The 12,384-nt window shown below is 32.9% G+C and overlaps 1 pseudogene; it reads left to right on the top strand.

Moving 5' to 3' along the window:
• Nucleotides 1-6,174: 6,174 nt before the first annotated feature.
• LOC134252646 (uncharacterized) lies at nt 6,175-11,042 on the top strand (annotated as a pseudogene).
• The last annotated feature ends 1,342 nt before the right edge of the window (nt 11,043-12,384 follow it).

The following is a 12,384-nucleotide window of genomic DNA, read 5'->3' as shown; positions in this document are numbered from 1 at the left end:
CGTCACCATAACAGATATAAAATTTTATGAAATCTTCTAATTTAATAATTTATATTTTTTTTCCTTTTTTGTAAAATCATTCTTAAACCAATTAGTTTTATTAATAGTAATTACAAAAGTCATAAATTTAAATGACAATAAATAAATTATTTGTTTGAAAAACAACGGAAACATTTTAAGTTTTACATGTTTAATATAAAATGTGATAGGGTATATATAACTACATATATTAACGTTTTTCAATATTGAATAAAAATTTATTAATACTGTATAGATAAACAAGCATATAATAAGCTCAACTCAACGAAGTTGGGGGAGCTTATGTAATACCCGTGGCGTCGGCGTCCCGGGTTAAGGTTAAGTTTTTTGAAGCGTTTTCTTTTTAAGGATAAATAACAAACTTTTTTCAGAAATCAGCATTATTTCTCATAGATTTACATTTAAATTGACAAACTGAATACTGTTTACCAAGTAATATGAGAGAATTTCATAAAATATTTGTCATAAAGTTAAAAATTGTGCAAAAAATAAAATATCAAATCTAAGCACCACGGAAAACCTACGATTTCTTTATATTTCAGGGATTTTTTATTTACATCAATACAAATCAAAATCAGCCAAAATATATATATAAACCCGCGCATCCCTTTTTTGTTTTTGGTAAGTCCCCTTAAGTACTCCTATGTCCTATATTGAAGATGTTTCTAGTGGGTTTCATTGTACCAGTCAAAGTTTCAGATGCTGATATACGGATATAATCGAATACTGTTGAATACATATCGCATTGATACTGAAAACGAGGTCAGTTTCGAGGGGCAGCTGTGGAGAGGAGACTGGGTATAGCCACCATAAACATTACACTGCTACGCCTGCCAAGTTTAGTTGTATTCGACCAAGTTGAGGGAAGATCAATAAGACCAAGATGTACCAAGTGTATCTTCTTTTGCAAATTGCTTAAAACCTGGACAATGTTATGATGTTTTTGGATCACCAAGGCATCTGATTATCGCTCGGTGCGTCGACAACTACTTCTATCGGTTCCATGCCGAGATAAAGGCAGTTGATGGAAAAGCATGCTGTAAGTTTTTAATTTTTTTCTTTAAGTTAGACGGGGGTTCTGAATGAAGGAATATTTGGCGTAGTTCAATTTGGCGCTTTTTTAAATTCATTTCAGGTTAGATCAAGCTTAAGATGTAGAGAAGTTAATGATTGTTATCAATTAAGTGGAACCAATTGATGATTGAGGTTTCTTTTCGAACCATCAGGTTTTCAACGTATTCAATCCAGAGAGAAAAGACTAAAAAATCCTTAGGACATAAGGATTAAGATTAGTGGTTAAATTAATTTATTTTCTTGAGATATATTCCCACTTCATTTACTTATCCACCGACATTACGACACCACGCAGAGATAAAATCAGTTCATGGAGAAATCTGCAGTAAGTTTTTAATTTCATGATTAATTGGGTTTCACAGAGTTCAATTTGGCGCTTTTTTATACAGGTCGGGCTAGGTCAAGATTTTAAGATGAGGAGAAGTTAATGAATGCTATCAATTAAGAGGGACAGACTGAAGATTGGCAGTATTTATAATTTACTTTTTTACAAGGTAGCGCCTGGTGGCTATGATAACAGAAATAACTAGTGCTAATTGTAACGGGGACCGTTACAGATGTTCCCCAAACGCACCCCAACTCCCTTTTGGTGCCATATTCCCTGTAATCTCTATTAAATAAGAAATTCTTTATTGAATTTAGAATTAATCAAGGTCTTCCCATAAAAATACAAAATATATTTAAAAATAGGCATTGTACGCGTGTTCATGTGCGTAACGACCATATTATCTTGTCTACACTATCTAAAATTTTAATAGACTTAATATCAAAGCATTTAATCCAAAAGTATTAAAAAAAACACTTATTCGAGTGTATTTTTAATTTTACTCATTTCACGTGCACGCACGTGCAAGTACGTGCATAATGACTACAACTTCTTTTAGGAATCCCTTATATTTATCTATGTTCCATATCCCATCCTGTTTGGTTGAAAAACAAAGGAGTTATAGTCATTTGAAGTTTCAGCCAATCAGGTTGCAGCACACATGCATGCGCGTGATTTCATAAATTTTTATCTTTATCGTATTGAAGAGTATTTAAATGACTGACTATATTTTAAAATTCCAAACATTTCGTCAAAAAACAAAGGAGATATAGCCATATAAAGTTTCAGCCAATCAGATTGCAGCACACGTGCATGCGCGTGATTTCATTATGTTTTTCTATATCATATTTTAGGATATCTTAATGCATGACTATGTTTTAAATTTTAAAGCATTTCGTCAAAAAACAAAGAAGATATAGCCATTTAAAGTTTCAGCCAATCAGATTGCAGCACGCGCGCATGCGCATGCTTTCATAAAAATTTTTATTTATCTTGCTGTAGATCTTCATAATGTAGGACTATGTTCAAAATTTCAAAAGATTATGACAAGAAACAAGAAAGATATTGAGACTTTAGTTTCAGCCAATCAGAGCAAAGCGCACGTGCATGCGCGTGAGATCTTGCTATTTTGACCATGCCATCTTGTCTATACTACTAATGTATCCTTATATTATGATTTTCAAAAAAATTCATAAAAAAAAAGAAAAGTTATAGTAATATCCATGATATTGGTCATTTCTCGTGTTGCACGTGCGCGCTCTTGCAAGCACGTGCGCGCAAAATGACCTTCGTTGGGCAAATCTACATAACAGGTCTACTGACCCTAAAAACATTTTACCTTAGTCGGATGTGTAGTTTACAAGATCACTCGTGGACAAAATTTTCCCAGGAATAATAATAATAATAACTAGAGCAAAGCTCGTTGCAAAGCAACGAGTAGGTCTTCCGTCCTGTTTGACCGGAAGTAGCTTTCATTTTTAACCAAAACTAAGAAATAACGCCTAACAATGGTATGAATCATCTAAAGCTATATTGATTAATGCAGAAATAAGCAATTTTTGCTACTTCCGGTTAAACCGGAAGTGACAACGACGGACGGAAAATTAAGTTTTAGGCTTCCAGTGACATATGTTACCCCAAAACTTGTCAAGAATGGCAAAAATACGTGTTTTTCGACTACTTCCGGTTTGGCCGGAAGTGACGACTCCGGTGGAAGTGACAACGACGGAGTGAAAATTAAGTTTTAGGCTTCCAGTGACATATGTTACCCAAAAACCTGTCAAGAATGGCAAAAATATGCGTTTTTCGACTACTTCCGGTTTGGCCGGAAGTGACGACGCCGGACGTATTTTTACGACTTTAATGGATTAATTTTGACATTTTGAACAACTTTGCTTCTTTGAGGTATTACAAATTCTCAATACTTTTTGAGATATAAACGAAAAACTTTCGGCCCCCTTTGGCCCTTAATTTTAGGGGCCAGCCCTTTTTTCGAGATATCATTTGAAAGATCTTTAAATTCTACACTTCTTTTGTTCTATATGCTTTTACAAAATATTTCTAGGTAAAAAGTTATCGTAGAAAAGGTGTTTGAATTTTTGAAATTCTTGATACGACTGTTTTCGGACCATAGCCAGCGTCGGTGCTTCGTACTTCCGGTGGTTGAGATATACCAAATACATATCTCCAAAGATTGCTCTATCAGCACTGGAAATTTCATGCTTCTGCGTTGAGTGCTTTTTGAGAAAAGTGCCGGACAAAATGACCCTCTAAAACTCACTAAATCGCGAAAAACTTCGAACCGGAAGTGACGTCATCAAATTAAAAAAAAACGCCTTAAGTTCATATCATTTGTCATCAATGCTGAAAGTTTCATGAAAATCCATCGACGCATTTACGAGAAATCGCGTGCACAAAATCGGTAAGAATAATAATAATAAGAAAAGTTGAAAATAAACAACAGAAAAATAAGAAGGTCTTCCGTTGAAACGGAAGACCTTAACTAGGAGACTTATTGTTCACAGAACAATAAGAGGTCTTTCCACCTTCTTTGAATTTCAAATTATTTATATCTGACTCCTTAAAACTATATTCCATGAAAAAGAAACTAGAATTGTCTTAAAGCATAGAAAAAATGAAATTTAAAAAAAATTGAAATGACCTTGACCTTTGACCTTGAAGAAATATTCAAGGTCAAAGGTCAAGGGTCACAATGCAATTGACCCCATGCTTGTACGACTTACAGTTTTCAAGTTATAAGGTTTAATAGTAAATACAAAGAAGTAAAAGGGCAATAACTCATATCAGGGGTCATCAGATCCTTTTGCACTTATACAGTGAAGTTAGGCCTAAAGACCCTCAAGACAATAGTGAAGGTTTGGTGTCTCTACGGTCTATGGTTTCGGAGGAGTAGCGATAACAAGGTTTTTAGCACAAAGGGCAATAACTTTTAAACGGGATAATGTTAGGGGACAAGAATGAAATCTTTGAAACAGTTTTAAGAGTACATATAAATGATGCATAGACATTATGTATATGTTGAAAGACAAAAGAGATATAAAAAGACCTAAATTCCTCATTTTTGGAATGACCTTGACCATTGACCTTTACATAAATTTTAAGGTCAAAGGTCAATAAATCTTATGCAGTTGGTCCTATGTCTCTACGACTTGTCGTTTTAAAGATTTATAATTATTTGTAAAATTCAAAAAGTTTAAGGGGCAATAACTCATTGTAGGGGTCACCAAATACTTTCGCAATGAATAGATGAAGAGTCCTCTCAATTAGTTAAAGACTTTAGTGAAGGTTTAATATCTCTACAGCTTATGGTTTCGGAGAAGTAGCGATAACAAGCATTTCTTGTGAAAGGGGCAGTAACTTTGAAAGGGATCAAGGTTCATTTACGCAGGGTCAACTGCAATAATCTTTTACGGAGTACATTCTTATGGACTATAAATCTCTTTGATATATCTTGAAACTCAAAATCACACGGCGGAAAAATAAGAAGAATAATAAGAAACAGAAGAATACCAATAGGTCTTTCCACGGAAAGGTGGAAAGACCTAATAATAATAAGAAACAGAGTAAAAACAATATGTTCCCCAACTTCGTTTGGGGAACATAATTACCAATGAGCAATCCAGAATACAAATAAACCTTTCTGGACAGGAACTGGACAAGTTCCTAACCAAAAGAATTTTCCCATCCTCAGTTGTGAAGAGACTTTCTTTGATTTCCCGATTGACATTCTCAAAGAATTCCCTTCTGGGTCCTCCTTAACCTCGGGCTAGTTAACCAAAAAAGGTAACTTCTAGGGGATGCCTAAGTTCCGTTGATGTCCTAGTTCATCAATACAGTCGTGAAGACAGGACTCGATACATAGATGGGTATCACCCTTGATGGTTTCCATACTAATTCTCAAGTTCAACCCTTGATGTTTACATATTACCGTAACTAAATTTTGAAAATCCAACAGTAAAATCGCCTTTTAAAAACAAAGTAATCAATAATACTACTTTTCTTCAGTAAAATCACTGACAATTTATAAATTTTTGAATAAATAAAACGTAACACTTTCACGAGAATAAAGTCATAGTGTTCAATAAACTCGATTCAAGACTGTGCTAACTAGGAATCGTGTATAATCATTCCTACTGCAGACGTTTACATATTGCGTAATATCCTCTTCATGCTGCTGGTCCGCTCCGCGAGGAAACAGTTTTCGAGTAACATCAAAGGCGCCGCTAGCGCCTGGTTGACTCGACTCTCAAAAGGGGTAAATGAATGTGATTCTTCAAATTACTGACTTTGAGCTATCAGCTTCTACGGAATCGAATAATTTAAGTGGTATACAACTAAGATTTATTGTTTTTGATAATTATGACATTCATTAATCGTTTATTAATCAATTTCTTTGTACATAATTATTTTTCTCAATCTTGAGGCAACTTTACCAATATGGACACTCCCACTGGTCAAGGACTTGTTCCATTTTATTAAACGTCCTTTATTAGTTTTAAAGAACTATGTATGTACCTTATATCCAATTTTCCCCTATTATTCTAAAAACAATAATACCCTGTACCTAACTGTTAGAATTTATTTTGGAAGGGTAAAAAATTCAGGACATCGTAATTTAAATAACCATTCCACCCCTAATTGGAATGTGTCATTGTCTATTATATAAGAGATGATGGGAAAAATTCGGCCATCTTAATTCCAAATTCGAAGAGACAATGTTCATGCTAATCTTAGTGATTCTGGTTGATGCGGGGTGTCATAGGGAGTGGTGCAGTGCCGGGACTGGAGGGAGTTCGAGCGTGGTAAATTCCCAATGGCAAACTTCATCATCCTGGAGAGGACGATGGGAAAGATTAACGTCGAGGAATACCCAGTATTGACCAGACTAGTGATCCACGACCCACAAACTAAGTGCGATGCCATCACGGCAAACGTCTGGACGACGCTGCGGATAGGCTCCCTCACGTGTCAGGTAATTATATTTTTTTATTTATTTATCTAGTTTTGTTATCTATGTCATGATAAAATTAATGATTTTAAATTTCAAAAAAAAAAAAAATTGTCAGGGACACATACACTACTGGACGAAAAAAGTGCTGAGAATCCCAAATTTTACTGATAAAGTTTGATAATTACTGATACTGTGCTGTTGTTGCTGATAAATACTGATATTTACTGTAATTATTACTGTTGTTGCTGATATTTTTTGTTGTTTCTGATAAATACTGATAATTACTGTTGCCTTTTACTGTTGAGTCTGATAAATACTGATAAATACTGTTGAGGTACTGTCGTTGCTGAGAATTGCTGATAATTACTGTTGAGGTACTGTCGATGCTGAGATTTACTGATAATTACTGTGGTCATTGTTTTTAACCTGGTAATTGGTTTAAAATAAAACAGAGGGCTATAAAAACCTTCAATTATTACTTTCTTTTACTTGAATTATCATGGCAAAATTTTCATATTTATTTTAAATGTTCTGCTTGTGGCAAAATTACATGACTGTATGTATGTATGCTGATCTCAATTTCTACATTACGTTAACTTTGTGAACATTTTGACAATAATCAAATGAATTATTAATAGAATGAATATATAGAAATAGGATTAATTTAAAAAAATTAACGGCAGAAAAAAAATGGAATTTTACTTTGCATAACATCTTATTGAAAAATAAACTGTAGATAAAAAGAAAATTATGCTATCTTAAAAAGATCCATCACCGCCTTTCCCGACTCGAAGAAAATTATGTAGGGAGATCGGTGATCTTTTTTTTTCACTAATAAGAAAAAAGTTCTTAATGGATGGGAAAAAAATCGGGATAAAAAAGTTTCCTGCAGGTTAGAAAAGTTGGATTTGTTCCGTTTTCACTAGGTCAACTGGTCGAGTTTGGACAACATTTTGTTTTTGAAGGCCTTTTTTTCTCGAAAACAATTATATTTATCTTGTTAAATGTTCAGTTTTCTGGTCTCTTTTTGTCGAAATATTTGAAAATTTGCTCGGAAATTAGAAATTTAGTGACTAAGAGGTGAAAACAGGTTTGAATATGTTCAATCTGTGGGCACTGATTTTAATTATTTATTTATTTATTCATTTATTTTAATGTTATGTAGACGTTTGTAGATCGTCCAAGAATTAAACTCCTCCACATGTACATATGTACAAGTATACACTGTATGCATGTGCAACCGGCAAATGGGGCGAGCTGATTAAAAATTAGAGGTTAAGAATCCCTAGTACAAAGGTACATGTGTTTAGTTTGTCTCTTAAAATTTAAATACAAAATAATTTTTTATTTAATCAGTTTTGAAATCTCATTAATTTTTTTAATTGATTTTATGGAATGGGAAATGAGAACTGAAATGAGACTTAATTTAATATGCTACTATTAGTATATGATCAAATTAATCGATTTTAATTTTGCATGGTAAAAAGTTGAAAGGAAAACACCTTTAAATTGATTTCAATTGATCAGAAATCGGTGATCGACCTGTGATTTGGCTGTATAATGTACATGTCTTCAGCCCCGGGGTAGAACGGGGTACAACTTGTATATTCCATGCAAATTGTAGTGGTCAGCGTAACAATGGGCACTAATTACCTATTGTTCTTCGTCTGCGGCTACCGGTGTTTTCAATAAACAAACTACCTACACTGTACATGTACTCGCTACTTTGGAAGAATCTTAAAGTTTATGGTCGCAGGAAAAAAAATTCCATAATATTGAATTTGATGACGAATAAAATTGATAGAAAAAATATTTAGAATAGAACACTTTGGTACTATAATGAAAAAAAAGATATATACGTGTACATCATGTACGTTGTACAGACTTATTTTCATTATTATTTCAATTCTCAAAGATCTATCTTCTTCAGTATTTAATTTCATTTTTTAGTTTTACGCATATTTCTTCAATCAATCAATCATGTATTTGAATCTTTTTACCATTTTACTTTAGTATACATAGACCACAAAAACATATAAAATGTATGTGATTTTATACATAACAGTAGGTCTAAAAGGCATGCGTGAATAAGAAACTAAACAAAAAAAAATTTGTAGGTTGCTATAAATGCGAAGTAAGGGAATTTAGGCCGGGGAGTATATTTTGTTTATCAGATAAAAGAATATCCCGGGGGAGGTGGTCACATGTATTTTCTGCTAACGATTATTTGGGACCGGTAAATACATAGACGAGAAATTGACTTCATTGCACTTTTTAATAAAAAAAAAATGTGTGCAAAATATACAATCATATAGATATAAAGAGAAAGATTGTGTAGTGAAGCACTTTTTTGAAATAATATTAGCATGAATTGTTCCCAATTTAGATGCAGGGAAACTCCACTTCGCTTAATCCGAGAAAAAAAAAAACTTAAATGTACATTTGAATGTCAGAAACATGACGTTGTGTATCGCACTCATGAATAAATGTTATAATTACATCAGTTCTGAAATTTGTATGGTTCATTGCAATTGATTCTCTTAAATAATTTTATTCTTGCATATAAAAAATTCGATAAGTATAATATCATAACTTGCATGACTTTTAAAACACACAACTAAAGAACAGACCTTGCCCTATCGGCTATCACTTAATTGTAAACAGTATTTCACCCCCTCCTTTTTGTGCTACAATCAAGTAAAATCATATAAATAAGCACCAAGTCTGTACTGTTCGTTTATACAAAGGTCTCGGACAAAAATGGAATTAAAAAAAATTATAATCACTGCACAAAATTCTAACTTTACAAAAACGCAAGCCGTAACGATATCCCTATGGCAGAATGTACTAATAATTGACCCGATTCTAAAACGAAAGTAGAACTTTTACACGTGGTTGACATGTATGTTCAATAACAACAAGCACAAAGTTTGCATTAATGGAAAAAGTTTATTCAAGTTATGTTTTATTTTATTTAGTTTTTTAACTGACTGACCGCATATAACATGTTTAAGGAGTGGCGCATAATATTAGAAGCCATATGCCCACAGATTAAAACTGTATACAATGAAAAAAGAATTAGCCTAAAGAAAGACGTATATTTCATTGACTGAAAATCACACTGCATAAGATTTATGTCATGTAGTGTACAATCCTTAAGCCTTAACAAATAATTTAAAAGAGAGTGAGAGAGAGAGAGAAAGCTAGAAAGCGACACCATATAAAATTCGCAGGGAGGACATCGGAGAACTAGAGCGCGCTGTCTACATAATATATAAAAAAAAATAATTAAAGATGCTTCAATTTAATTATTTAACCCTGTCACATTCTTCTATAAAATAACAAAGTGTAAGCTTCAAGACTAAATTTTTTGAAAAATATTTAATACTGTCTTGTTAAAATGAGAGCTTAATTTAAAAGTAATTGGAAAAGGGGGGGGGGTGTTTTCAACTTAATCTGCTCATGCATTTTCAGTTCTCCACACGGTAAAATAAATTGATATTTACAACCATTGACTGTATTGAAGTATATTAAAGAAACCCACAAAAAGCTTTTGATGACAGTACGCATACATGTGAGAAAAAATATGAGATGAGATTTTTTTAACCTTTATGAACAAAAATTAAACTTTTTAAAAAAGTACTTGGGAAGAAAAACCACTGCAAATACAAGAGAATAATTTTCCTCAGATAATGTCATCTACGTATAAGAAGAAATTTAAAGAAAAAAAATAAACATTTATGAAAGCTTATGTTAACATTATGGTCAAAAATTATTATAATGAAATTAATATATGAAAACTGAAAACAAATTAATAAAATGTGACTTTTTCATTTAGAATAATTTATTTTGTAATTGACTGTAATGAATTTGTTAAAATACTTTAAAAAAAAAAAAAAACAAATAATCATTTCTCAGGCTATTTTAATCCATTCCCAGTTACAAAACTATGACCACAGTAATTATCAGTAAATCTCAGCATCGACAGTACCTCAACAGTAATTATCAGCAATTCTCAGCAGCGACAGTACCTCAACAGTATTTATCAGTATTTATCAGACTCCACAGTAAAAGACGACAGTAATTATCAGTATTTATCAGCAACAACTAAAATTATCAGCAACAACATTAATTGTAACAGTAAATATCAGTAATTATCAGCTAGAACAGCACCCTATCAGTAATTATAAAACATTATCAGTAAAATTTGGGATTCTCAGCACTTTTTTTCCTCCAGTAGTGATATCGTCAAGAATTTTTAATTGAATCGATGTTATTTAAAAAAAATAAATGAAATTGAAATTTATGTTTCTCATTTTTGTTCAGGATGGTCAGAACAGCAGTGGGGTCACAGACATTACCAAAACGACCATCCTGGGAGTGTGGTGGTCTCTATTTTTTTCGGTGATGATTGTTTGTGCGATCAAGAGAAGATGTCTGAGGAGACGGGTGGACATCGAAATCGAGGCCCAGTCGCTAACCGAGTTTGACGCGGTTTTCATGAGAGACTTTAAAAATGATTTAATTTTTTTTCTGATAATTCAACTGACACTATTTGTGAGGAGAAAAGTCTTCAACCAAGACCACTCCGCCGTTCGACAGAGGCGCCCACCCAACAGACTGACTTACTGATTTCTTCAGCCTCTTTTTGTAATGATAAACTGTATAACATTTTGAATTTTCTGAAATTCTTTGTGTTTTTTATAAACGAAAAAGAAATGTTTCAATTATTTGTAATCTTTGTATTATTATGTCAGTGTTTATTTTGTAAATTTTTAGTACATTGTTACAGACTGTCTCACTGGATATCTGTTTGACAGTATCCAAAGTATTGATACACTTCATGTAGCTTTACGGAGAGTTGAACAAGAACACTTGATTCATAGTGATAGTCATAAGGAAGACTAATAAGACAGAAATGATTGATTGATTTATATTGTTTAACGCCGAGGCGGAAATATTTTAGCCATGGAATCTGAGGAAGAACAGAATTCACACAAGAGACAGAAATCTGTGAAAAAGAAAAACACTAGTGACAATGTGAGTTCTATCACCATGCAAGTGTCCATGAAGTCAGACATAGATAATTCTACAGTGAACAGGAAGAATAATGAACAGATGAACATTGGAACGGAGACATCATCTTATATACCATATGATATGAATAATTTTAAAATTTGACACCACCACAATTCATGCTTTATTCCTTCAGGTCCTTTTGTCATTTTTGGTAGCTCTCTATCCGATCCAAAGAATGGTGGGAGATTACAAACAGAATGTTATGTTACATCGGTTAACATAGTTAAAAACTAATTGCATAGATTATATCATCTATCTCCAAAACGTACGCCAGATTGTAATTTGCCTGTCAAGAATCTTCAAGCCTTTGATATTAATGATGAAAACTCTAGAGCGCTATTGGATCCGCGCCCATCTCAAATTCGACGAAATCAGGTAACGGTAAATACCTTCATTTACGTTTTTTTATGTTAATTCTTAATCCCATCATTTTTAAATCTCTTTGAGAGAGTCAACCTCAGTAACCTTTTCAAAGAGTATTTAATAAATTTATTTGAAAATATCATAGATATCAGATAGGTTCTACTAGAAGAAAAAGCAAAGGACATATAGGAGTGTGTCCTGTCACATTCCAAATATGATAAAAAGTTGGAAAATGGAAAACGTTTCTTACGTCTTACCTGTGATGGGGCCAAGATTTCAAGAAACATCTCACGGAGAGGATTTTACAAACTATTTCTACCAAGGAATTCCCTTCCAGAAGATGTGTAAGATACTTATACGCATGTCACCCGAGGATGAATTTACATTATATTTTTACATGGACATTTTATTCAAATTCTCACATTTAAGCAATCCTACTGGTATATATCAAATCTAATTCTTATTTAAATTCAATTAAATCCTTTAATTTAAGTGATGAAGCAGACCAGTGCTTGAGAATCTGGTGACAGAT

Source organism: Saccostrea cucullata, unplaced genomic scaffold (assembly GCF_032062105.1).
Source record: "Saccostrea cucullata isolate Sc308-1 unplaced genomic scaffold, CSIRO_AGI_Scuc_v1 ctg1588, whole genome shotgun sequence".
NCBI classification, from domain to species: Eukaryota; Metazoa; Mollusca; class Bivalvia; order Ostreida; family Ostreidae; genus Saccostrea; species Saccostrea cuccullata.
Note: the sequence above shows the minus strand (reverse complement) of the source record. Positions and strands in the feature narration are given on the sequence as shown.